General features: G+C 46.1%; 1 protein-coding gene across 10 annotated transcripts in view; it reads left to right on the plus strand.

The window, feature by feature from the left end:
• LOC116849645 (homeobox protein cut) overlaps positions 1-23,875 on the plus strand; it is a 143,035-nt gene that overhangs the window by 81,571 nt on the left and 37,589 nt on the right. The window contains exon 1 of one of the 10 annotated variants that reach the window (XM_032827002.1): positions 14,371-14,846. The exons of the other annotated variants lie outside the window; for them this stretch is intronic. The gene's annotated coding sequence lies outside the window, so the exon portion shown is untranslated. Of the gene's footprint in view, positions 1-14,370; positions 14,847-23,875 lie in introns of those variants that run through there. 10 annotated transcript variants of the gene reach the window in all.

Raw genomic sequence — 23,875 nt, forward strand, 5'->3', positions numbered from 1 at the left:
GCTCACGATACTTATAAAAGGCACGACAAATCAATTCCGAGCTCGATACGAACGCGCGGGGACGTGTCTCGCGGCATTAAACAGAGCTTCGCTTTTTCCCGGATAGGATGTGGGCACATGTCGGAATCGCCGCAACATCCTATAAACAGAGCAATAATAAAAATTAGCGCGATGGATAAAGCGCCGCGATAAGCGCGCTCGTCCGCAATTCATCGTTTCCGCTTCCTGTCGTGTAACCATACCGGACGATATCGGAACGATAAGTATCGATGTAGGACAAACGCGCGCTCGATTTGAGTCGCTACGCTCGCCGCGAGAATCCTCGCGTAGGTTTCTCAACGGAGTGATGTTTGCTCTGCTTAAAATGCCTGCGATAACGGTTTTTATTTCGCCGTGAGACAACCACACGGGGGCGACCGTCCTACTAGCTGCTCAATTAGCGAAAGAACCTTCAGCATGTGCGTAATTGCCGCAGGCAACGTTCAAAGTACGTTCGAGAGTATCTCATCTAGATTTATCTCCCAATACGAGCAGAGCGGCTGAACAATAAATTACAGTGGCGGAAATGTTCTCAATGTTTAGTCTTCGAGTTCCATCAACATTGGTGTCTGCTCGCCTCTGTTGGTGAAGGAATTGGATATAGTGGCAATGATAACATACGCGCTGCTGCGGTGGCGTGAGAGTCTTCGAGCCTTTGTGTAGCTTGTGTCGCGGCGACAAATTGAATTCGTCACGGCCACGATTCTAAATCCTCGCCATTTTGTTGCTGTACTTATCTTCGGCATTTTCTTGCCACACCGCGCTCCCGTCGCGCTATCGCAGCTGCCTAATCTTAATTAAACGGTGGAATCTGACTTAAAATTTGTAACAGATATTCATTTGTCGTTCAGCGCGTGTCGTACGCGGCCTTTTGTCGCAATTATCCCGAGAGTTATCAACGGCGTGCTTCTATAATGAGTAACGAGAGATTCGCTGCTTTTATTAACATTATTTGTCAGCAAATGCAAAGTTGAGTTGCCCGCAAGCTGCTCAGGAAAGAACATTCTGATTCAGTCATCGGAATTGTGTCTGTTATGCACGATGGTAATAAACGCATTCATCTCCCGCACTATAACTTTAAATCGTGGAAAATACGATTATTATGCAATTACATAATACGAGCTTAATTTGCATTCATCATCAATTGGAATGTATTAATTGGTCTCGATCCGCCACTGTCATCAATTCTCAAACGTTTCATCGATTATCTCCAGATGATACGAACACGATGCACACGAATGATTGGCAATAATTACGGAAGATATAATGGAAACTTAATTATTTTCTTGCTGTCGTGTGATTCATCGCCCGCGCAATTACATTTTTAACATCTACCAATCTAACAGCGACGACAGCAGCAACAGTAATAATACTAATAACAGAAACCATATGAAAGAGTGAGCTATTTAAAATTTCTGAGAAGTGTATCGCAAATGAGTCCTTAACGACTTCGGCGAAATTACCGAATTATTCCGTTTCGGATTGTCTTCTTTCGCGACTCTCACGAGACGTTTAAGGGGTGACAGATAGAAGCGGGGCAGGAAGAGAGCAAGAGGAAGAAGAGTAGAACTTTTGGTAGCGTGGCGAGATGAAAGAGACACCGTGCTACTCGTGCCAAGGCAAATACCCTCGGCGAGTGTTTCAAAACACGTTGGCTAATGTACCGAGCGCGGTAGATCGAAAAATAACTGAGAGCGTTATCCGCGCTTCTCCTTGTGGTATCCTATTCCCGCGTGTCGCCCTACGACGTGAGATTTCCACCGAAACAACCGAGTAGCTTGCCGCCATGTGCTAAAGGCACGGCGGAACGTCTCTCTATTCCTTTTTTCTTTTTTTTCTGGTAAAGCCTTAATTACCCGTGAAAATTTCACGTGAGACACTCATTAGAGGCAGGTAGTTAGAGCTATTGAAAACCGCGACGATTGTACGTAGGCGTTCCAAATACCGGCGAATTTGTACTACCAATGACTGTCTAGTCTGATTAGGTTTGATTAAGTAATAGCCCACGTGAATTGTTAAAATAATTGCCGGGGTAATTTTTCGGATCCGTAATTCACGGCTCATTGAATCACTCACCTGTTACAAAATTGTAAATTTTTTATAAAGTTTCTGCTAGTTAAATGTGCTTAACGCACGGGATTAAAAATATTGCTGATAAAGTGTGACGTGCCCGTTAAAGTAGACATTAATATTGGGTTAGGTGCAGAGTAGCTATGTGGATATATTACGTTAGGTAGATTCGCGTGTCGAACGATCGTCCGTTTGTCGCAATTTACAATTAGCGATGATCACGTAGCAATATATGGATCGAGCAGCGAGATATCGGTAACGGCCGCCATATTGGTAACGCCGATGATAGGCCGCAAGTATATCCATAACGATATTATCATATTTACCCTGATAGGAAGATTTGCTGATAATTAGCGCGATAAGGAACAATCGACTGCGCAATACACGGCGATACGGCGCGACAAACAATCGGGTCGTGGCTTGGACGAAACGACAAATTTTATCGTGCCTCCGGCACGGCGATTACGTGCCTATATGTACTCATAGTATATATAACGGATGTATAATATACGACGACGTACTTATCCGCGAGGTATCCGCGGCGCCATGCGTCATAAAACAGATTAGGCTTACGTTGAACTGACAGATCGTTTCTTAGGTGGGCGGGGAAACTTCGAACTTTCGTAATTATGGCAGCATTCCTGGGATAGATTATAATTATGACGAGAGCGGACGTTTAAGATTATATTCAGCAACGTGAACTAGAGTCCATGCAAAATTGATCGAAACGTGAGGTTTATTCCACGACTAAGAGTTGTCACTTTAAAAACAGTAAGCTTAATATTCAATTCTTTCTCATTTTCATGAATAAAATTTAAACGTCAATAATGTATGTGTTTGTTTTTCACGTGTATTAGTTCCTAGCCAATTTTGATTTCAATGGGAACATCTTCAATCGCGATCTGGAAAGTCATTTACAACAGAGATAATCCATCTAACGTCTATACCACAAACTTTGAAAAAAATTAAGTAGCGATACACAGAGCAGCATTAATGCCGTTCTAGTTCTTGCTTCTGGAGTTCCTAAAATGTTCAATCTAATTATATTCGTCTTATTTGATGAAGCAGTTTTAATGATCCTAGAGCTAGAAAATGATATTAACGCCAGCCTGCATGGAGATGCAATACATAAAAATTTGAGCAGACGTTACATCTATATGTCCGCATAGGTCTCATCAGAAATTCATCTTGCGGTATCCTTTGGAAGAGGATTCGCGGTTAGGCTTTCGAAAGGGTTTCGACTCGAGGGGTTAGAGATACACGGGAAGGGGGAGGATAGTGGTCTGGCAAAAACCTGGGAATATTTGCACTCGAGCGAAAATGACGTGGGTTAGAAGTGCAACGAGTGCTTAACGGGCTCACGGCTCTCCCGACGATGGTCGGGCTGCGCGGCACGTCAGGGGAAGCCAATATCGTTAGATATTCATTTCGTAAGTTTCAAGTAGAACAAAATATAGAAACTCGCGCGTGGTGCAACTCGCCCGTGATCCACCCATGATCCTGTTCTTCATTATTGCTCTGTCTCTTTTCCGTCTCTCTTCTCGCCTCCGATTATCACATCTGACCGATAGCCAAACTCACGATCGCTGCCGTTGTAGACATCGATTTTCCGAATAACGTATTTATAATTTGGCCATTGCCGTCATCTCGACGTGGCTTCGCGACAGCGAGTCCCGAGTTGCTGCTCTTGGCAGCGTTCAATGCTGGCTGATAACGGTGTGTCAACCTGATTACATACAAGAGTAAATATTTTGTTGCGTCAACGTCGGCGATGCAGTTCGCGAGAGCGAGTTATTCGTAAGCAAAGTCCTCGATCTACATCATCTAATCATGGATGCAATCAGGAACAGCCACGACGCTCCCGCACGCGCGTATGTGTGTGCACGTGTGCACGCAGTATAGGAAACAAAAAAATACGGGGGAGAAGAAAGACGACCCGCACGCTCCATCATTGTCGGCTGAAGCATTAATTAGAAAATCTGAATAATTAGGAACTAACTTTTGCGCGACGTGTAAAACTCGCTCCACCCCCGCTCATGCACGAATACACACACATACACACCCACACATAAATACACGCACACATAGGGAGTACGTCTGTTCCGCATACTGCAGTCAGAGGGTCCGACTTTTCTCTCCGCCGACCTCAGTGGCGAAAGAGCGGAACGTGGTGGGGTCTCACCCTTCTGTACACCTTTGCCCTTAGCTTGTTCCTCTTTAAAAAAGGTTCTCCAGTTTGAACCGATCGATCGACCTCATACTCTCCTCCACATCCAGATGCGTATCTGGTCACGGGGCTCGCTGATTGTATCGTAATTACGGTTTTAAATATACTTCATCGAGCACGCGAGCCTACGAACTCTGCGGCGGCGACGGCGATGGCGGAGGCGGAGGCGGTGATGGTCGACGTTGGAATAAGGTGGAGGTGAAAGGAGACAGTTAATACCCGTGCCCTTCGATTTAATGTCGACACGAGCGCGCTCGAGGTGTATTGCAAGCAGCACGCTCGGGGGATGGTCGGTGGTCGGCTGGGTGGTCGATGGGGTGGCAGCAGCTCGCCTCGGCCACCTCATCGGTAGGCAATCTTTTCTTATCGGGTCACAGGAGATTTATAGAAACGAGCCGCGATGGCGTATTGTCATGACTTGGCCCCGTGCACGTGAAGTCGATCTGGAACGCGATATATGTAAGTGTGTGTGTGCGTGTACGTGTGCGCGCGCGCGCCTACACACCGACCTGCGTTTTCGTGTGTTGGTTTCGACGGAAAGTAGGTACCAGATGGAATTATTACTCACAACCGTGACTAAGCCGGGCTTGAAAATTACGTGCTTGATCCGCAAGGACGATACACCGCGAAATATATCGGTCTCTCTTGCACTGATCAAAGGATTGTGAAGTTCGTCGATCGTTTGCGCTGCTGAATTATTACTGCACGCGGCATACATAGCTCCCACTAGTCGAACTTGAGACTTTCTTGCGTTATGCGCATTGCCTTCTCTACAGGAATACTAAATTTGTCGTGCTTATTACTGACTGACGTAGGAACACCGGATCGTTATGAATAAGACTGAGAGAGGCTTTCATTAGAATGCTACAATCGGGAACAATCCTGGACGTTTTACTTTATCTTCAGTTTCACTCTTCTATACGTCCATACGTCTTTACCATCTTGCTATTCAACTTTCGAAATTACTCTGATATCACAGACAGATACACACATATATATACCCACACGCACACAAAGAAATTACCTGAAAAGAAATGATTTGCATCACAGTAAAATTCGTAAAAAAAAAAATAATGTGAACACAGTTTAATTCGTCTCCACATCGTCTCCTTCCGATCGACTTTTCCTCATTGGTCGGCCAGCTATCACTCGCCTTCCAATTTCAGCGAAGAAGATAATACCGAAAGGATGAAGCTCCTGTTGGCGTCCCGAGAGCGCGTTCGCGCACACGAAACGGAAGAGAGTACCGGCAGAAAAACGGCGGCGTCTCTCGAAATTAATTCTTTTTTTCTCGGGGAGATAAAAACCTAACGAAGCCGCGCGCGCGAGCTTTATTACGCGAAAGCGAACGACGGAAGAGAGGTATATACGAACGGAAGAGGCGTAGGTGGTGGCTCCGCCGAGTGAGGAAGCAGGAGAGGAGGGTGGCAGAGAGAACGGGAAAGAGATAGGGACACGTGAGGGGAGAGGGATTGATATAGGTGGTCCTGGTGGCGATGGCGATGGGACGAAGGGTGGATGCGAGGACCGGAGGAACACTGAGGGGCGGCCGGAGGCAGCAGAGGGGGCGGCCGAGACACAAATACGCTGAAAATTAGATTCATAACTTTTCTGCTGCGCTTTCGCGGCGGAACGACTAAAGGCTGCCCGGGCTAGTTAAAAATTCCGTGTGCCCGCGAATATCAGTCCCTGCCTTCTCCTCTCCCCCACATCCCTTCCCCTTATCCTCTCTCGCTCTTGCTCTGCCAACCACCTTCTCAATGTGCATATATGTGCGCGTGTATGTATATATCTATAAAAAAAAAGAAAGAAAAAATCCCACCTCCGCCGTATATGCGAGAGGCGGTGAACTACCCTCCTGCACCGACACTCTCCTTCTCGCTCTCCTCCTTCTCCTGCCCACTCTCCTCTCCTACAGTTCGCGCGCACAGTTATATCTACCTATACCTTTCTCCACCTACAACCTACACGCCTCCATCGTCCAGACGGACGACGGGAATTATCTCCGTTTTTCCGCAAACGCGATTAACCAGAAACGTCGTTCAGCAAGCCCTCCGGGCCCTCTCGACCGGCAGGGATGTCCCCCTCCTCCTCCTTCTCCTCCTCCTCCTTTTCCGTCCCGCTGTCTCTGTCTCTCTCGTTCTTCCTTCGGCTTTCGACTCGACTCCTTCGATTGATAATTCACGATTAATCCTTCACGAGAACGGACTTCTCCCTCTCACCGCCCCAGGGCTGCTTCGAGTTCACGGCGAATTTCGTGGCAGTCGATAATTTCGTTGTACTCGCAATTCGAGATGCGGGAGAGGACGGAAAAAAAGAAGAAGAAGGGATGCGCGCTCCTTGCCGCGAGTTCGCTCTAACCGACCGAGGATCACAATCGAACGGGCTGAAACGAGCTTCCTACGATAACGAGTGGTGGTTTCTGCGGTTTGCGATTAGCAATACCGCCGACTTCCGCATAAGTAATTGATAGCTGAGCTCCAGTTTCTTTGCTGGAAACGAGTTGTATATGATGAAATGAGATAATAACGAACGCGGTATATGCTTATTATGCGGTAATATATACTTATGTGTAATTCATATACTTTTTTACTTCATATAATATTTCTGACACGCTTACTTCTTCCAAACAAAATTTATAGGAACTGTATTATATAACTTCTGCATTAATAAAATATAAAAAGAAGAGATCGATTTACACAAGAGAATAAAAAATCACATTAGAAATTCATTAAAATGTTATATTACGCCTTCTATCTATATTTCATTTAATCTAGATCTTTATATCTTTAAGATGTAGAAATGCAATATGGTACATTTATATGATATACTTAACGATACGCATATTATCTCAATTCAAAACACACGTACATATTTATATACACATGCTCGGCGCGTATCTCCTACAATCCGGACAGTGGAGCGCGTTTTTCGCGACGCTGAATTTATTCCGAGTGACAACTCTCGTCGCGGGTCGATGCTTGTAATAATAAACGACGACGTCGACGAAAAATGGCGGATTGTCAGTAGCATTGCCTTCGCAATGGCACGCGTGGTATTATCTGCGGCATACATGCGTTCGAACGTCGAATGCCGCGCGCACATACGTGCGCAAGCTCGTCGATTGGCAGAATGTCAAAGCCTCGTTAGCTAACGCGCGAGGTGTTTGTGTAAAACTTCGCGAAATATAGAATCGAAAGTGTAATAATAACGAGACATTCCTTGGCGCGGCGGCACGTAAATGGCACGCAAGCGGGGCTGTGCAAAGCACTAAACAAATCGAATCAGCTAGCCGCGGGATGAGAAACGGACGAGAAACACTCGTAAATAATACCTATTGATTCCGTGCAATATGTAGCCGGCGCACTTAATTTCAAAAGTCTCTCGAGATCCGCGCTAACATTTCGTAATCGTTTGAGTTACGTTCGGCGAGATATTTCGGCTTTTCGATCTGCCAAATATCTTCTGTTTATCCGAAAGTAGCCTTTCGTTTGCCCAATAAAACAAATTACTCATTCAAATATTCAATTCGTTAAATAAGTCAAACCGCCGTAAAATATCAATAAAAATTACGTAGCCTGTAAAATTATGCGTTTAGATCTCAGGAATAGTTTAACGCGTGTGAACGAACGTCGGGATATAACCGCGGAATAACAGAAGCACTCTCGTACTATCGTGAAATCCCGAATAACTCTTTTCCCTGCCCGTCCAATTGCTTAGCCCTTACTTCACTCGAAAGGGAAATCCTCCGCAATGCCTGGCATTGCACACCGAGCCCCGATGAGGACGTAACTTATCAGTCGTCCGGGTTTTCCCCGATGGAGTCCTGTCGGCTCCACCTTCGCTTTTACGTCGGCACAAGTATATGATATTTAAAATTAATCCTTCCTTTGTGCTGCCTCACTGCCTGCCCGTTCGCTCGCTCGTTCGGCTGTCTGTCTGTCTGTCTTTTTATCGTACCGATATGGAGTCGTATAAATTTTACTCCATTATTCGCTCCGTCCGCGGTGGAGTCGGGAGCAAGAGGCGCGCAGGAGTTAAGAGAGATCGAGAGGGTGGGCGGGGGCGGGTAGGAAAGAGAGAGAGCGAAGGGTTGAAGGAGGGAGTCAGGCTACGGAGGAGTGAAAGAGGGGAGAGTGGTTTGATTCCGGAAGAAGGGAGCGACGGTTCGTCTTTTTGTCTTTGCCGGAGTACCGTGAGGCTTTCATTTCGAATCCTCAATCACCGCCGGTGATCAATCACAATTGAACTCGAGCGATGAGGACGCGGCGAGAAAAAAGACAAAGAAACAGCTCGGGCAAAAAGATGTGGTGTTAACGCGAGAAGGAGCAGATCGTTCGATCGAGATCTCTCGGCTCTTTGGGTAATCGCGCACCTGGAACGAAGACACGCGCAATAGAACGTAGATCAGATCAGGAGAAATTGATATTCGATTCTCTTTCGATTAGGGGAAAATCAGCTATCAATCGGCTCCAGATACATAGACAACGCGCGGAGGCAACGGGAAATACGCGTCAACCAGCCAGACAGAGTCATTGGACATGCATATCGCATAACGTATCTCGCGGATAAGAATACGCGCAAAATCACGACGTGGATACGCCACCGGTTATGCCGACATTAAGTAGTGATGCCCGCCGCAAGTCAGACGGCGAGCCGGAGGGGTGAGGATCCGCCGGGCTCGTAGGATCGAGCCAGGAGGTGGAGAAGGTGGAGGCGGCTCAGGTCGGTCCGTGAATGCCTTTTGATGCTACCCCACCCGCGATCCGAAGGATAATGCACAAACCAAAGGATAATTCCCGATACGGGGACGAAATCCGGGCGGAAGAGCAGGAGGAGGAGGAGGAGGAAGAGGAAGCGGCGGGGGCGTAGCGGAGGGCCCGGGGTGGTTGGGGCAAAAAACTCTTATTTAAAAATGTATTTACCGTCTGGCTCGCAAGAATCGCCATCCGCCTGGAAAGTTCGCTTTTTACCCTTCTGCTTCGTTTCTCTGTGTACGTACATGTGCGTATGTGTGCGAGTCCGCTTACCGCTTTATCCGCGGAGATGTAGAAACTGTGAAGGGACGCAGAGATACGGGGGCGACCATCTACCCGTTCTGATCTACACGTGTGCCTCGGCGCGTGTGCGTGTGCGTGTCCGTGTAGACATTTGCCAGCGACTCCTTCGTCCGTCCGTCGCTTTTCCGTACTTGAACGCCATGCCGGCGAAGGCTTTTCAGATCGACGTGGAGGCACGTAGCGGATACGAAACCGAAGTGACGGACGAGGGGGAGGACTGATAACCTCCAGTGTAGCTCGCAGTAGTCGAGGACGGATACGAGTGCGGAGCAGCTCGTTTAAATGTAATAATAATTGCCAAATACCTATCGCCGTGATTCCCGGTTGAAAAAAGAAAACTTTCGATTTTCTGTGATAAAAAAATTGAAAAGTTGCAGATTATCGACCCAAGATGTCAAACTTGGCTGATTTGGCTCTGGTCTTCCCCGACATAGGTGTCCATTCCCCGCTCTTATTTCTAATTAGGAACTTTGGACATTTCCCGAAGGGCATTAAAGAGTTCAGTTCATCGTGTGAAAATAGATTGCAGTGTGTCGGACATTAAACGGATAAATTGCATCAGTGCTGAGTCGCGGAATATAGCACGGCGCGCGATAACACGTGCAGATTACGGACGCGGTAGCGCCATTGTCTTGAGTGTCGGTAGCTTAACTTTTATCGGGTGAACGCATATTCACATGCACGTACATACGTAACGCCGCTCTGGAAGTATGGCGCAACCCCGGCAATCGTTTCGCCAACGCTGCCGTTAGCCGATTCCGAACTTTGCGGCGCGGCAGTCCGCGGGAAATGTATCTGGGATAGATGGATGAAATGTAACTATCAAAGTTGGCGATCGCAGCACGACGGCATTCCACTCTCCGCACCCGCGCTGCATCTCGCCATCCTTCGGTATTCTCTCACCCCTTCGCGTTCATCCTCGACGCTTGCTCACAATTTATATTACGGGCGAGGTGCGCATATAATTAATTTAATTAAACGCTCCGCGCTGAAAATCGTCCTATTAGTTCGGCAACTTTTGACGGCTGTTACCTTTCTGTCTCCCTCTTTCCCCGCAACGTTCGTCCTTTCTCTTTCGTTCTCTTACTCTCCTCCTTCCTCTCTCCCTGCCTATTCCTATCGTTTATTCTCCCAACTGCTGTTCGCTCTCTTGGTCGCGTGCTTGTTATTCTCATGCCTGCCGTCGTTACTTTGCGTCGCGAGCGCGGAAATTTTTTAATACCGTAAGTGTAAATACAACGTTGCGCTTCCGCCTGTTTGTTCTACCTTGCGAGAGTACAATTTGGAGTCGCTTTTCCGCGTCGTAATTTGTATCACTCGCGTTATTGTTAATTAAATTCGTTCTTCCATCGCGACAGAGTATCACGTTCAAGAACGTGATTACAATGTGACACGTTGAATTACACGTGCAAGACACAGTCTCGTTTAAATGACCGTCTTATTTAAATATCGTCGCATTTTGTTATAGCAGTCCTCCTTCTGATGCAATTGCCAACGATGCGATTGTGTATGTCACATTGCTCTTGCAATTCGTTCTGTCTTGCCTGTATCCACATCCCGCGCGAAATAAATCCGCTTCAATATTTTTCAACAAGATAAAATGTACGACGAATTCCAGTGTGCAAACAATCAACGAACAAAATTTGTTAACATAATATAATTAATTAACGTGAAATTAATAGTATATTTTAATCAATGTGGAAAATTTGCGAGGTGAAGGAATCAAATAGAAATAACGAGATAAGGCGACGGAATATCGCCTTATCAGATAGATTTCCATACACACGATTCACGCATTAATTATAACGTGATATATATTTTATTCGCCATCGTGTCACATGTACCTCTCCCCGTCTCCCTCCAATCCCATGTCACACGCGAGATTTCTTTTATGTCACTTCTCGTCGATTATTCGTCAACTCGTCGTTTCAAGCGCGCGACCACTTTGCGTCGCTCATATTTCGCGAAAATGTACGCGACGTGTCGCGATATTTCTCTGTCCCTTGCAAAGGTACTTGTTGAAGCAAACTTTCAGCTTGTTTGACAAATGCTGGTACCGCGCAGCCATCCAAATCTCTATGGCGGAGTCAATTACTCTTGGCAGCCGAAGTCGACTGTGGGCGTTAATGGGTTAATTTTGATGACAAGACGTGGCAATGCCAACGCGTGCGGAAACACAATCCTCAAGGAACTTATTAGCCGTGCCGGGGAACGTCGAAGTAACGCTTAAACGATAACACAGGCGTTACTTTTCAATTACTCGCTCGTTCGGATCGCGAATCGCTGCGATCGCATAATCTCGAAACGATATCACTTAGGATTCATCTAAGTAGCAACTTAAATATAAAAATGAAAAATGTCGAAAAAAGGTAAATTCAATTTTTTACACAAAACTATTACACCACTTTACTTCGTGCATTTTCTCTCGAACACAAAAAAAATTTCCAACTTTTGACAATTTTCGATTTATAAATACTTTATTGTTTATAACAAGTAATTATTGCTATTCACATCGAGAAAATTTCTTGCTGATTGACCAATGTCTGTCAGCAATAAATATATTGATTGCTCACTGACTACTGTCAACAATCTGTCAATCTTATAACTACTGGCCATAACTACTGTCAATCAACAAAAAATAAACTTATTGATTGGCCACTGTCAATCAGCATTAAACAGGAATCGAAGTTGATTTTCGGGATTGTCAGGCAACCTTTCGCCGGTAATGTATCGTGAACCGGCATGAAACCGGGTGAACTTTTGAGGGTGACTGCTGGGATTCTTGGAAACTGCGTGGACAAACGGACAGATTGCGGCTAACCGAGAAAACGGCGCTCTGATCTCACGCCGTTTTACCCCTGTTAGTATGCCGTTCATTCGAAAACATTATTCCCTTCCTACCTTTGCCCTCGCATTTCCTTCGTTGACTCTCTTTCCCCCCTGAAGCTCACCGTCTCTCTGTCTTACATATCCTTACTAATCTTCCCGTTTCTCTTTCTCCGCGCACCGCGCCATACGTCCGCGCTTTGTCATTTGCTTAAGACCAATCTGTGTCGTTGGTCCTCTGAAAATCCCTTCGGGTCGCTGCCATTGCAGTACCTTCTATCCGGGAGATCACCGATCGTAATTCGATCTGACTACGACGCAGCACAAAGGTGGCCAATGATCACCCATCCTACGATCCTAATGCTTATCGCCTGTCGCCTCCGGGTTGCGTCCAATCGACGAAGCTCGCACAGCGAGCTCCTCTCATTAGGTATTCGCGCCCATTACTGCTCCAGGGAGAGGCTTCCTTTGTAATAAGGATCGACGTAAGTCTGACCAATAATTGACGAGAAGTGGGAGAAAAACAGATCGAGAATTCAAATTTGTCCTCGCAATGTGGCACATTACCGAAATATATTTATTTCTTTCGATCCACTAACGTGTCGCTTACGTGAGCTTTGGACATTTATTTGAAATGCAAAGCCGACTGAGACATATATGGACACATCTCAATTAAATCTCAACGTCGCGTGTTCGCGCTTCAAACAAATTTGCATTTGATGCTTACGCGAATATCACGGGACGAAGTGAATGCATTTTGAATATCTGACATTTGAACTGTAGTCAACGCCTACCACAACCGAAAATAGTTGCTGCTGTATATGAATCATATTAGACTGTCCAACAATATTATTGAGATAATATCAATAGCAAGTAAGCATATAAGTTGCGAGATTAATTTCTCGATCAGTTCTTCGCTAGAATGTCAGTTTAAAGCAATTAACGTCGAACTTGCTTTGAGTAATCAAAATAAATACGAAGTGAACAAGCTGCACGCTTTGCAAAAATTTACATAAACTTTGCAGATTTTTTCTATGGTTATTGGTATAGTTATTGAATTTATTAAATTTTATGGATATTATAGTTTTATGGATTTTATATATAGTTATTGGATTTTATGGAAAACTCATCACGTGTTATCACATCATAAAAAAAAGTGTGAAATATTGATTGAAATGTATTGTGGACTCGATATTAAATCATTACGTCGGTCAATTCGAATAGATCGATAACTTTCTGCTTACGTATCAAACCGTGCGCCCACTGCTGTACATTATCTTTATGTTCTTTGTGCACATTGGTGCGGAGCCTGGAGGAGGAATCTTTATCAAGCGGGACTGAAAGAGATACGATAGAATCGTGTGTACGACGAACGGCGCACAATAGTGTGCGTGCCTTTCCGAATGAGGGCAATAAATGACCCACGACCTTTCCGGAATACAGCAGTGGTGCTGCTTTGAGAACAATTTGTTTGTTCGACGACTGCTCAAATTCCAAATTCCTGTGTGTTCGACAAGATTTATGCGCCACGTGATGCAAGTGTGCATTAGTTCAGTTGCATGTCATTAATTTTTGTCTAAATTTACATGAGATTTTGTGAAGACTTCGGCCATAACGCATCTCTCAGTTATAAGGATAATGAAGTTACATTTAAATATAAAATTACTAAAAGAGGAGATATTTATAAGAGGAGATATTAAAGCCTGCATGGTAAATGTCATCGCACGCGCTTAAGAGAAGATGGTTGGAAAATATTTCGGGAGCAAATGTCAAATTTGTCAGTTTTCCGCTAAACAATGCTTGATGAAACGCACATGGAGATGGATATTTTTGAAAGAATTATCTCAAACACGCGAGTGATCTCTTATCGACGCAAATAAATTCGACGCCAATGAGTGTCGAGCTTGTTGCGGGAAGCTGGGGTTATCAATACAGAAATAAATAAGTTTATACATTTCGGCTAATCGTGTGGTACCGTTCGATCTCATGAAATAAGTTACTGTGCTCTTCGATGTCCGTATTAAGGATGAAAAGGCCCAACGGCGACACAGTCTGTCTCAATCTTGACCCTCGGCTTGATCAGTATTCATTTGAAATTCGGCTGCGTACACGCGATGTTCTTGCAACATAATTTCGAGTGATCGGTAAACTGCGCTGGTTCGCAAGAGAAGCAAGTGCGACAAAATTGTGCATTCAATAATTTTGCGGATCTGGCTCCACACTGGCACAAATAAAACTATTAGGACACGCGATTGCATGCTCTTTTTTTCTATACCGGATACTTTATATAATATCCGCAAATGTCCGGATTAAACGCGCGAGGTAAGCGAACGAGGAAAACGGGCGACAGGAAGATCGATTAAACTTTCGTGGGAGCAAGACGCGAGAAGCATGCATGAGTAAAATGGGATCTGTCGAATGCGAAATCGTAAAGGGAAGCGCGAGTCGTTTCGGGGCCGCGAGATTTCCCGTTGAGTGTATGATTTTTCAAGAAACGAAATCGCGCGACGACAAAGCTCTTCAAAGTGCCTGGAAATAATCCGCTTGGGCACGTGGCAATACTGGGAATAAGCCGGGACGATTTGAAATCCGGAGGCGTAAGATCTTGGTCGGCGGAGGATCGGGTAAGTTCTCGAATTTAATTACGGCAATTAGAGCCGAAAGGCTTTCTCCTTCCACCGCCGTTCTGTCCGCACACCCCGCCGTTCCAACGACCGTTCTTCCGCTTGCCGCCCTTTCTGTCGATAGTCTTGGATCAATCGCATCGGTCCTTCCAACCATTCACAGCAGACACCTCGGCTGCCGTTGATGGACAGGAAAACTTTTAAATCGCATCTCTCGCCTCCCTGTTCTCTGTTCGATCGCTGTTGGACGAATGATCGTTTGAGATAATTTGCTCCCTTTCATGATCGCGCTCAGATGTCCGCGTCATTGTTAATTGCACCTTTATGCATGGAGGTACGATTAAAACGACAATGTGAGTATCTCTTCGTCGCGATAACCGGCTAGTTAAAATTAAGCGATCGCGTAAATATAACCCGACGAATAATGCATTCGTTATTGAATTATTAAGATTGTTCCTTTCCCGACTATTGGACACGGACGATAATCAAGTGCCTATTTCGCGGCGCGGAGTATAACGATTATAATCACTTTATCGCACGCTATAGAAGGGGATCCCGACTATCGATAATTAGACAGAAATTCCAACTGCCTTCGATTATCGCGAAGAGCCACGGCTGTCGGGCTCTTAACCAACGAGCGTAATGAACTTTGTGAAAATTGACGTTAGCAGTGGATTAAACGATGGTTTGGGAATAAACCGGAGTCGTCATACGTCAGATAGACGTCCGACGTAAGGGCGACGTACGCGCTCCGCGCTCGCACACGTCACGTAATGTCTCGGGTGCACGTGCACCGTAACTTACGAGCTGTCACACGCATGAAAGAACGCGCTTGAGCGCGATGCGAGGACGCGTACACGCGCGCGTCACGTAAGAATTCAGCCGCGGACAATCGCGAGTCCACCCCGCGTCGCTGGACCAGAGACTCCGTAAGGGAAAAAAAGCGCCAAGTGAATCCCCGCCCATTTTCACGCGATCCGTCACACACCGCCGTGTATTAATTAACGCAGCCGGCACATTCGTCCCGAGAGCGATAAGATCGTTCGGTTATTTATGAGAGTAATATTGTATAATCGCGCGCACATTAGCGTATTAAAGAATTGCGGCTACTTAGAAATGGACGCGGGTGCCAATGACGCTAAGTTATTTATGCAGCGCGGCCGAGGAGCACGCGCGTGGGCTCCTCCGTAACACGACTGTATTTCCAGCGCGCTGTAAATACCGTAGGCAAGACAATGACGAATAAACCCGTGACATTTCTGCATCCGACTTTTTCGTGATGGCTTCGCGTAATGGATTCTCCCGCACGTGTGACGTGTAGATTCCGCGATTTCGGTCGCGCATTTGCATCGCGATCCGCTGCCGCTTAATTGAAGGGTGTCAAGTCGAGGGGAGCCTGATGTGATGCAAAGCAGAACAACGGAAATAACAGGTGACAATCGGAAAATTTGGCGCGGGGAAAGATTTCGCAAAAATTGAAACTTATTGTAAGTGCGCGACAAGTTACAAAATATATAGTACATACATATACATATTATATATATTATGCTATATATATGTATAGCACATGTTATCAATGAGATTGCACGCAAGATCTCGAAGATATACAATTGCGCTTCCTCTTCACTATAATATCGTTAAATACGTGATATCTCTCTGCTCCGATTTCGAAAGGTTTTATTATATGAAACGTAGTCTCTAACCGAATTGACCAAGTAGTAATGTGATACAACTATCGATTAGTAGGGATATTAAAGTTTGCCCTGATAGGTAGCCTATAAGCAAGCAGACATTTGAAATAAACATAAGCGCTCATACGATCGCCACGTCACATATGCACATCGCGAAAAATCTATAAAGCATCATTACAACAACGTACTGACGTGCCGGCGTCCGTGGTGATCGTTGCTACGTATAAACATACACGTAAGGCATATAGGAAGCGGCGCTGAAACACTTTTTCCACGTTGTCGGTGATATGCGCTGTCGACAATACGTCGTATTTGCCGAATCTGTTTATCGGTCCGCAGGATTTCCCGCGATCGTTCGTTCAACCACCGCCGTGCCGTGCCGTGCTAACGATCAATCCCCGATTTAATCGAGGATCCGTGTGTCGCCGAAGAAATTCCCCGCGATGCTCGACGAAGCGGACAAGGCAATTAGACGGAAGCACGCACGCCCGCGAGTAGTAGTCGATTATTAACGATTGAACGATCCGTGCGATTTTCTGCTCTTGGAACGCGCGCAACGCGTCGATAGCTTCATCGTTCAATGTCTCGTGTAATTGTCGGGCTTCGCGCATGACTAGCTTCAACTATTGCACAAATATTACGAATATTAATCACTACAAATTTAAATTAATTTATCGCTGACGAATTGCTTTTCGTGGTGCAACAAAGAAATGAACGACTTAAAGCGGAAACAACAAACAGTTGCGTACAATGAAAGCTGGAGTGGAAATATTTATAAAATTAGAGTTAGAGTCTTTTTCTCTCTCTCTCTCTCTCTCTCTCTCTCTCTCTCTCTCTCTCTCTCTCTCTCTCTTTCTCTCTCTTCCTCGTTAAAAGTCCGGTTAAAGCGGCGGCGTCTCAAGATCTTTGTGGTTCGTTCGATACGGCTTCACGCTCAGCTAAAACCAGCTAATGGCAATGTAATCAAAGTAAGACCGCGCGGTTACCCCCCTTTCCAAAGGAATCTCTAATCTTGCTACCAACGAAATTAATTCGTCTTCCCATACTAACGTATCCGCGCATATCGCTAGGCCGGCGGGCGGAAGGAGCGGGCTTTCAAAACTAGTTAAGCAAATAGACACTGTTTGGAAAGAGAAGGAGAGAAAGGATCAGAATAAGAAGCAGTAAGCTGGGGTGTATCCCGGCGCGGAACTCGACGCGGATTACGTTTTTAGATCGGCTCCTTAGCCTCCACGCGAGGGACGAATGCCAGTACCGAGGGTGTAGCAGAGATTCGATCGAAATTAAAATTAAAATTATCGTAGGGACGCGCCTGGATTGCTGTCTTCCACTCTCTATCCCGCCTCTTCTAATCGTGACTTTCACGGTCTCCGGCGTGCAGTTAGTTTTAAGTGGATGGATGCGACCCGAGATGTGTATCTGTTGTGCTTTTGATTGGTCCTATCCAATTAAATGCCTCAGTTTGAGTTATCATAAGCTTACAGCTCGAACAAACGTTCTGCTATCTTGATTTATTCTGTTGTTTTGGACTTGAGATCCGCGCCGACCAAGCGACTAAGCACGAAAAAATTCTCAATCGACCCCCGTTAAAAATAACGAATGATTGAAGCTTGTTGCGGGTTTGGACAAAACATAAATTTGTAAATTATCATGTAAAAAATCCTAACGATTGTAGTTGAAAAGATTTGTTGGCCTGCCAATTTCAGTCGTGCACATAAATGCGATTATTTATAATAACCACAAATCGGGAAGCGTTGTCTTAATCGGAATATCGAGAAAAGAGACAATTCGCCAATCGAGACACCTCGAAATGCGTCGTAGAACCTGCAAGCGGAAGTAGCGTAACGTCCCAGAAAATTAATCGTGTCCGATATTACGTCGAAGCCCGTTCGGCCCTCCGGCAAAGGGCGGTTAGAGAAGCAGAGAGAGAAAGAGAGAGAGAGAGAGAGAGAGAGAGAGAGAGAGAGAGAAGACAGAGGGATGGAGAGAATACTCGGCGCTACATCGCGCGGTGTCGCTCCCTGTAATTTTCGCACGATTTTATGGGAATTTAAGAATAATTCAATTAGGGTCCGGGGATCACTTTCCGAGATATGCTAATTCTACGGTGAGACCCGCTACCCGTAGAACTGTACTAACTACGGTTGTTGCCAACGGCGAGGGGGCAGAGGTAGAAGAGAGTACAGTGCAGGGTGAGACGGTGAGAGCAAGACAGAGAGAAAGGAAGAGGAGGCGCGCGGGACGAGAAAGCGAACGATCGTACCTATATCGTTCCCAATTTAAAAATCTAATCTCCAATGATCGTTCGCGGAGTGTCCGTGAGATAAAAAATACGATCCAACGTCGGCGAGGGGCCCGGCAGTCGTCGTCGTCGTCTCGGGCTATCGCATTTTCAATCCAGCCTGATTAAATTCATTAGTTTAATAGCGGGGTAGGTATCAATATCCAAGCGCGCTCGATCCCCCATCCCCGCCTGCACCGCTTTCCATCTGACTCATTTTTTCCGCTTCTCCTTGCGCGACTTCTTCTGATTCCCGACCGGTCTCTCTTTCCATGGTTCTTAACCACCGCGGCTACCCTTGGGGTTTGGTATGACCGAGGGAAACGCGGCCGAAGGCAAAAGAACCGCCTAATAAAATTGGCAAGAATCGCTTATTTAACCCTCCGCCGATCAGGGGAGTTGACAATCGCCAGATCTGTTTCCACTTCGCCGAGAACTCTTCCGATCTCTTTGGCCCTCCTCCGCTCGAGAATCCGGCACAAAGCGAGAGACCGGCGGGAGTAAGACGTTCGACAGGGTGAGAGAAGTGGTTGATAGAACCCAGGTAAACATTCGACGGCTGAGATTAAGCTGAGATATTCTAATGGCCCAGCGAGTTGGCCCCGTGGGTATCGTCGCGGCATATCGGCCTCCGTAGATCTCCACTGCCAACTAATGTTTCGCGCAGGAAAAGCGAAAGAAGCCAAAAAAGCTACTCCCAATTGGCCAATAACGCACGAGCCTTAATCTATTCAAATTGGAAGTGATTGCGCTGTCTCGAGGTTGGGTGTGCATTGATAAAGCCGCGCCGGTGGTGCACAGAATTTTGTAATCGCGTAGCACGCAATGCCTTTCTTCGTTTTATTTCGACTCAATTGATTATAACGGTAGCAAACAGTGGAGTAAAAATTGTCGTTGGAACAAATGAGCGAGAAAATTTCGGAACGATGAAAGAGGAGGAGAGTGAAAGAAAGAATGTCATGGCACTTGCGGCTTGCAAAAAAGTCACGGGCAAGCGACGTTAAAATAATTATCGAATTACCGGACGAACGACTCGTTCGGCCGATCCGCGTCTTTTTCTGACGCCGCTAAACCGTGGGAAGATAGAGGAAGTCGATTAATGTCATTTGAGGAATGTGCCGGGAGAATTTTCTTGCGACAGTTGCCGTATGGCTCCTTGACTCCTTCGAGGGCATTGATGGTGCAACGAAGCACACGCAAGATACAAGAAACAAATGTGGCGACGCGAACACACAGACGACATAAAATAGCGCGAAGAACGTCTCAAATTTCTGAGAGCGCGGCCAAGTACGAAGTAGAAGCTGATTTATTCGCTACATACATGTATAGCACTATAAGTCAAATCGGATATAATTGAAGATAAATTGATGATCGCCGTACAAGCGGCATGACCCAACGCTGGCTAACGAGCAGATTGTCGCGCTAAATATTCTTATTCTGCGCGCAAGAAATAGCAACGCGTCTGTAGATGCGACCCAGATATCGGTTTTGCCAATCCACGATCATCTTGAGGCGATCACTCCTCCTCGCGCAATTTGCACTACGAGCGAACGACTAATCGCGGTTAGGTCGGACGAGCCGCGGAGGACAAAATCGGCGATATTTATATGAAAGTTTTCTCATCGGCCGTCACCCTCGTAAACAAAGGGAGACCAGCCTTCCTTCTTTTCCTCGACCTATCCCCATATTTATGTACCTAACTCGAGACTTTGGGATTTTACGAGTTCTTCGAACGATCGAATACCTCTCTCTCTCTCTCTCTCTCTCTCTCTCTCTCTCTCTCTCTCTCTCTCTCCCCACGGCGAATCTACAACTGCGCCGTTGCACCGGCCCAGTTTTTCACGATTTCGTTGTCTGAGTCCGCACCACTGTTCTCGTACCACAAAAGAAGAAGCGAAGAGAAAAGAAACCGACGACTCTCCTTCATCCCACTACGCCACGACTTCGCGGCACGCGATCCAACTATCGCGCTTGTATATACTTTTCTTTTTTTATTCCTCCTACTCTCTCCACTGTCTCCTTTGTTACCATCACCGCGAGAGGGTGGCAGTAGGGGTGGTTTATTTCCGCACGATCCACAAAAGTCGGCGGGGGTGGCGAGGATGACGGAGACCGCCGTTCGCGAGGCAGTCGCTGTCTTAAATCATTGTTTAAGTGGCTGGTACCCATTATCTTCTTATATGTTTGCGTTATCTTATACGATGTCTTCTTTATGCCCGTTTCATGCTCGCCTGTTGTTTCCTATAAATCCGCCACGTGACAAGCAAGTATTTACAAACGCGAAAATAGATACAGCTACGTACCACCGGCGGTATTATCGCAGTCGTGGAGGGTAATAAAAAATTGCATGGTTCTATTATTTCCTCAGGTTCAAAAGAATATTTCCGGACACGCGAGTACAACAGACGCCGTTGTCTCAGTCGAGTCAATGCACATATGTTGCTTGGATCGCTAACTATTTGCATTGCATCGTGATAGTTCATTATTAGTGTAAGTAACAACGATCGCATCTATTCCAATGCGCAAAGCACTACTATGAACATGAATCGGCTAATTTCTGTATTCACCTGATACTCAAATTCACGAATATTCTACCCGAGTATCAATCTGTTATTGATCTTCGTAGCAACTGATTTTGTCATTTTTTTTTTAAGTACTTTTTACTATGTACACTAATCCGAAAGTACTCGGATATACTAGCCACTAGTGCAGAATTTAAATTAATAACAATTGTTCTACTAAGGAAAGTTAGCTACGCAAGTTCTTGTGAAATCAACTATGAGGGACTTCTTGGTAAAAGTTATCTTTTATACGGGCATACGCGCAAGGTATATAGCGCAAATTACAAGTTAGGAACAATGACTGACCGGCGACGTGCGACCGCGAGTGCTCGAAACGATCACAGATTTCCCCGGGAAAATTCGTCACATGAGCGGGGAGCGGAGAAGATAGAAAGAGAACGGAACGGAAAAAAGAGCCCGCGAGCGTCGAGCAGTGCGGAATGAATAGCGTCGTACTATCTCCCGTGGTCCACGTGAAGGTTTTAATACGCAAGTCGAATGGCCAGTCGGGCCGCAGGATATAGGTAATTCCATTTCGCCGATAACGACGAGGCGGCGCACGGCTAAGGAAAAACGGGGATAGAGCGTGCCGGAGGAAGCGAGGGAGAAGTAAGCTTGCTATTGTAACCGATTCTCGAAGCCACCCGCATGACGGTAGTCTAACTGTAGCCAGCCAGTGGCGAACGCACACGAAGCCTTAATAACTTATGGATTCGATATGCGCGTTATTGAGCGCTCCGTTAGAATCCGGGCGTTATCGATAGAACGCGCACGTGGACTGCGTTATGTGTACAGGTTGTTTCACGTCTCGCGTGAGCGCATCCATCGCCCATCACCACTGGAAAGCGGCGCGTTGGAAACTATAAGATCAGAATGCATAATCCTATTAGCGACAGGTGTTTTGTTTTCTCAGCTTGACCGCTCGGAGCTATAAACCAAAGTTCTTTCCCGTAACTCGTAACTATGCACTTGAACAAAGTAAGGAAAAACTCGTGTGCACGCTTTGCTCGGACACGAGCTCCTCTCTCCCTCCTCTCTCCCTCCTCTCTCCCTCCTCTCTCCCTCCTCCGCGAAAATTCAAGGGAATAGAAAAAAAAATAAATTTGAAACTAGAAACTTTGATGAGAGACTCGCGGCATCAAGAATGCAACCCTATACTCAAAGACGTATTTCTTTGTTGCAGTTAATATTTTATATTTGCGTGACGTCTACGCTTACTTGACGATACACAAGTGGCAACAAGCCAGTTCACTTTGGAATATGTTATTCAGAGCTGCGCGCTCTACGCGCTCTCCTATCTCTCACATCGACCTCCCTCGTAATCTATTCAATGTTTGGCCAAATCAATAGCGGTGGTAGTTTTGATCGTCTACCTGTCGGAACCTCTCGCTGATTCCTTCATTAGGAGTTGATCCGCGATTCAGCCGAAGCCGGTAATATCGTCGCTCACCACTACGCCGCGGCTCTGCTCCCTGCTATGACGAAGTCCTGACCTCTACTTTCGTCTAATATGGACAAGAGCATTATATTGGAAAGCCGAGTAACGCACATCGGTGATACTGCTGCCCTTCTCTCACCGTTCTTCGACGTTCTCTTTCTCTAGGTCTATCATGCTCGCTATACCACGATCAATCACTCTTGGCTCGCGTTAACGCGCTTTAAGCGCTTTGTCCGGGAGACGAGGTGCGCGTTAAGTGTTCATTATTGAGAGACACTCGATAGTGGCTCGCTTGTCGATACGCTGCCAAGTATTTGCCAGCCTTTTCATGTCAGCTAGTCGTTAATCAGTCCGCGTGGTAGTTTCGACACCTGCTTTATTTTACTTTGATTTCCTGAGAAACGATATTGCCAGGAATTTTGTTAACGCGATTGCTCTATCTAATGACACTCCTATTTTAAACGGTCCTGCTCGACCGCTCGTAAGGTTTATCACCGAGGGAAACGTCGCGATAGAGACGTGGCTCGTTATCGATTCGGCAGCGGTTCGACTCGCTGCTTCCAGGATACTTCCAGAATCCGTTAATGTCGATACTGGAAATTTCGTTCGGCCGCCCACCTCTCCCCAAGGGAGCACTTTCTGGGAAGCTCTTCTCTCCATCCTCGCGTCGTATCTCGTGTGCCATCGACTGTTCTGTTATTCAATGCTTTATCTATCTGTGTGATGCAACTGCGTGTGGCACTCGCTCCTTCTGGCAAAACATACACGAGCAAGGCAAAGAGTTTCATTACGAAACGCGCAGCGATATTTACGCGACGACGCGAGTACACACAATGTGTGATTGAGTTTGGCAAACTATTTACGTTCGCTGTGCGTGAGGAGAGAACACGCATGCCATCGTCCTCTTCTTCCCAGATCGTCCCGCGATCATAAAACCGTATTTCTGGCCACGTGGACGTGATTTTGTTTAGTTTTCTCGTCGTGTGTGCCACCTACGCGGCACAATATCGTATCTCTCTCTTACTCCTTCTCTCTCTCTTTCTCTCTCTCTCCCGCTC

The sequence above is a fragment of the Odontomachus brunneus genome, unplaced genomic scaffold (assembly GCF_010583005.1).
Source record: "Odontomachus brunneus isolate Ranch 3 - 2012 unplaced genomic scaffold, Obru_v1 Obru_scaffold_122, whole genome shotgun sequence".
Classification (NCBI taxonomy): Eukaryota; Metazoa; Arthropoda; class Insecta; order Hymenoptera; family Formicidae; genus Odontomachus; species Odontomachus brunneus.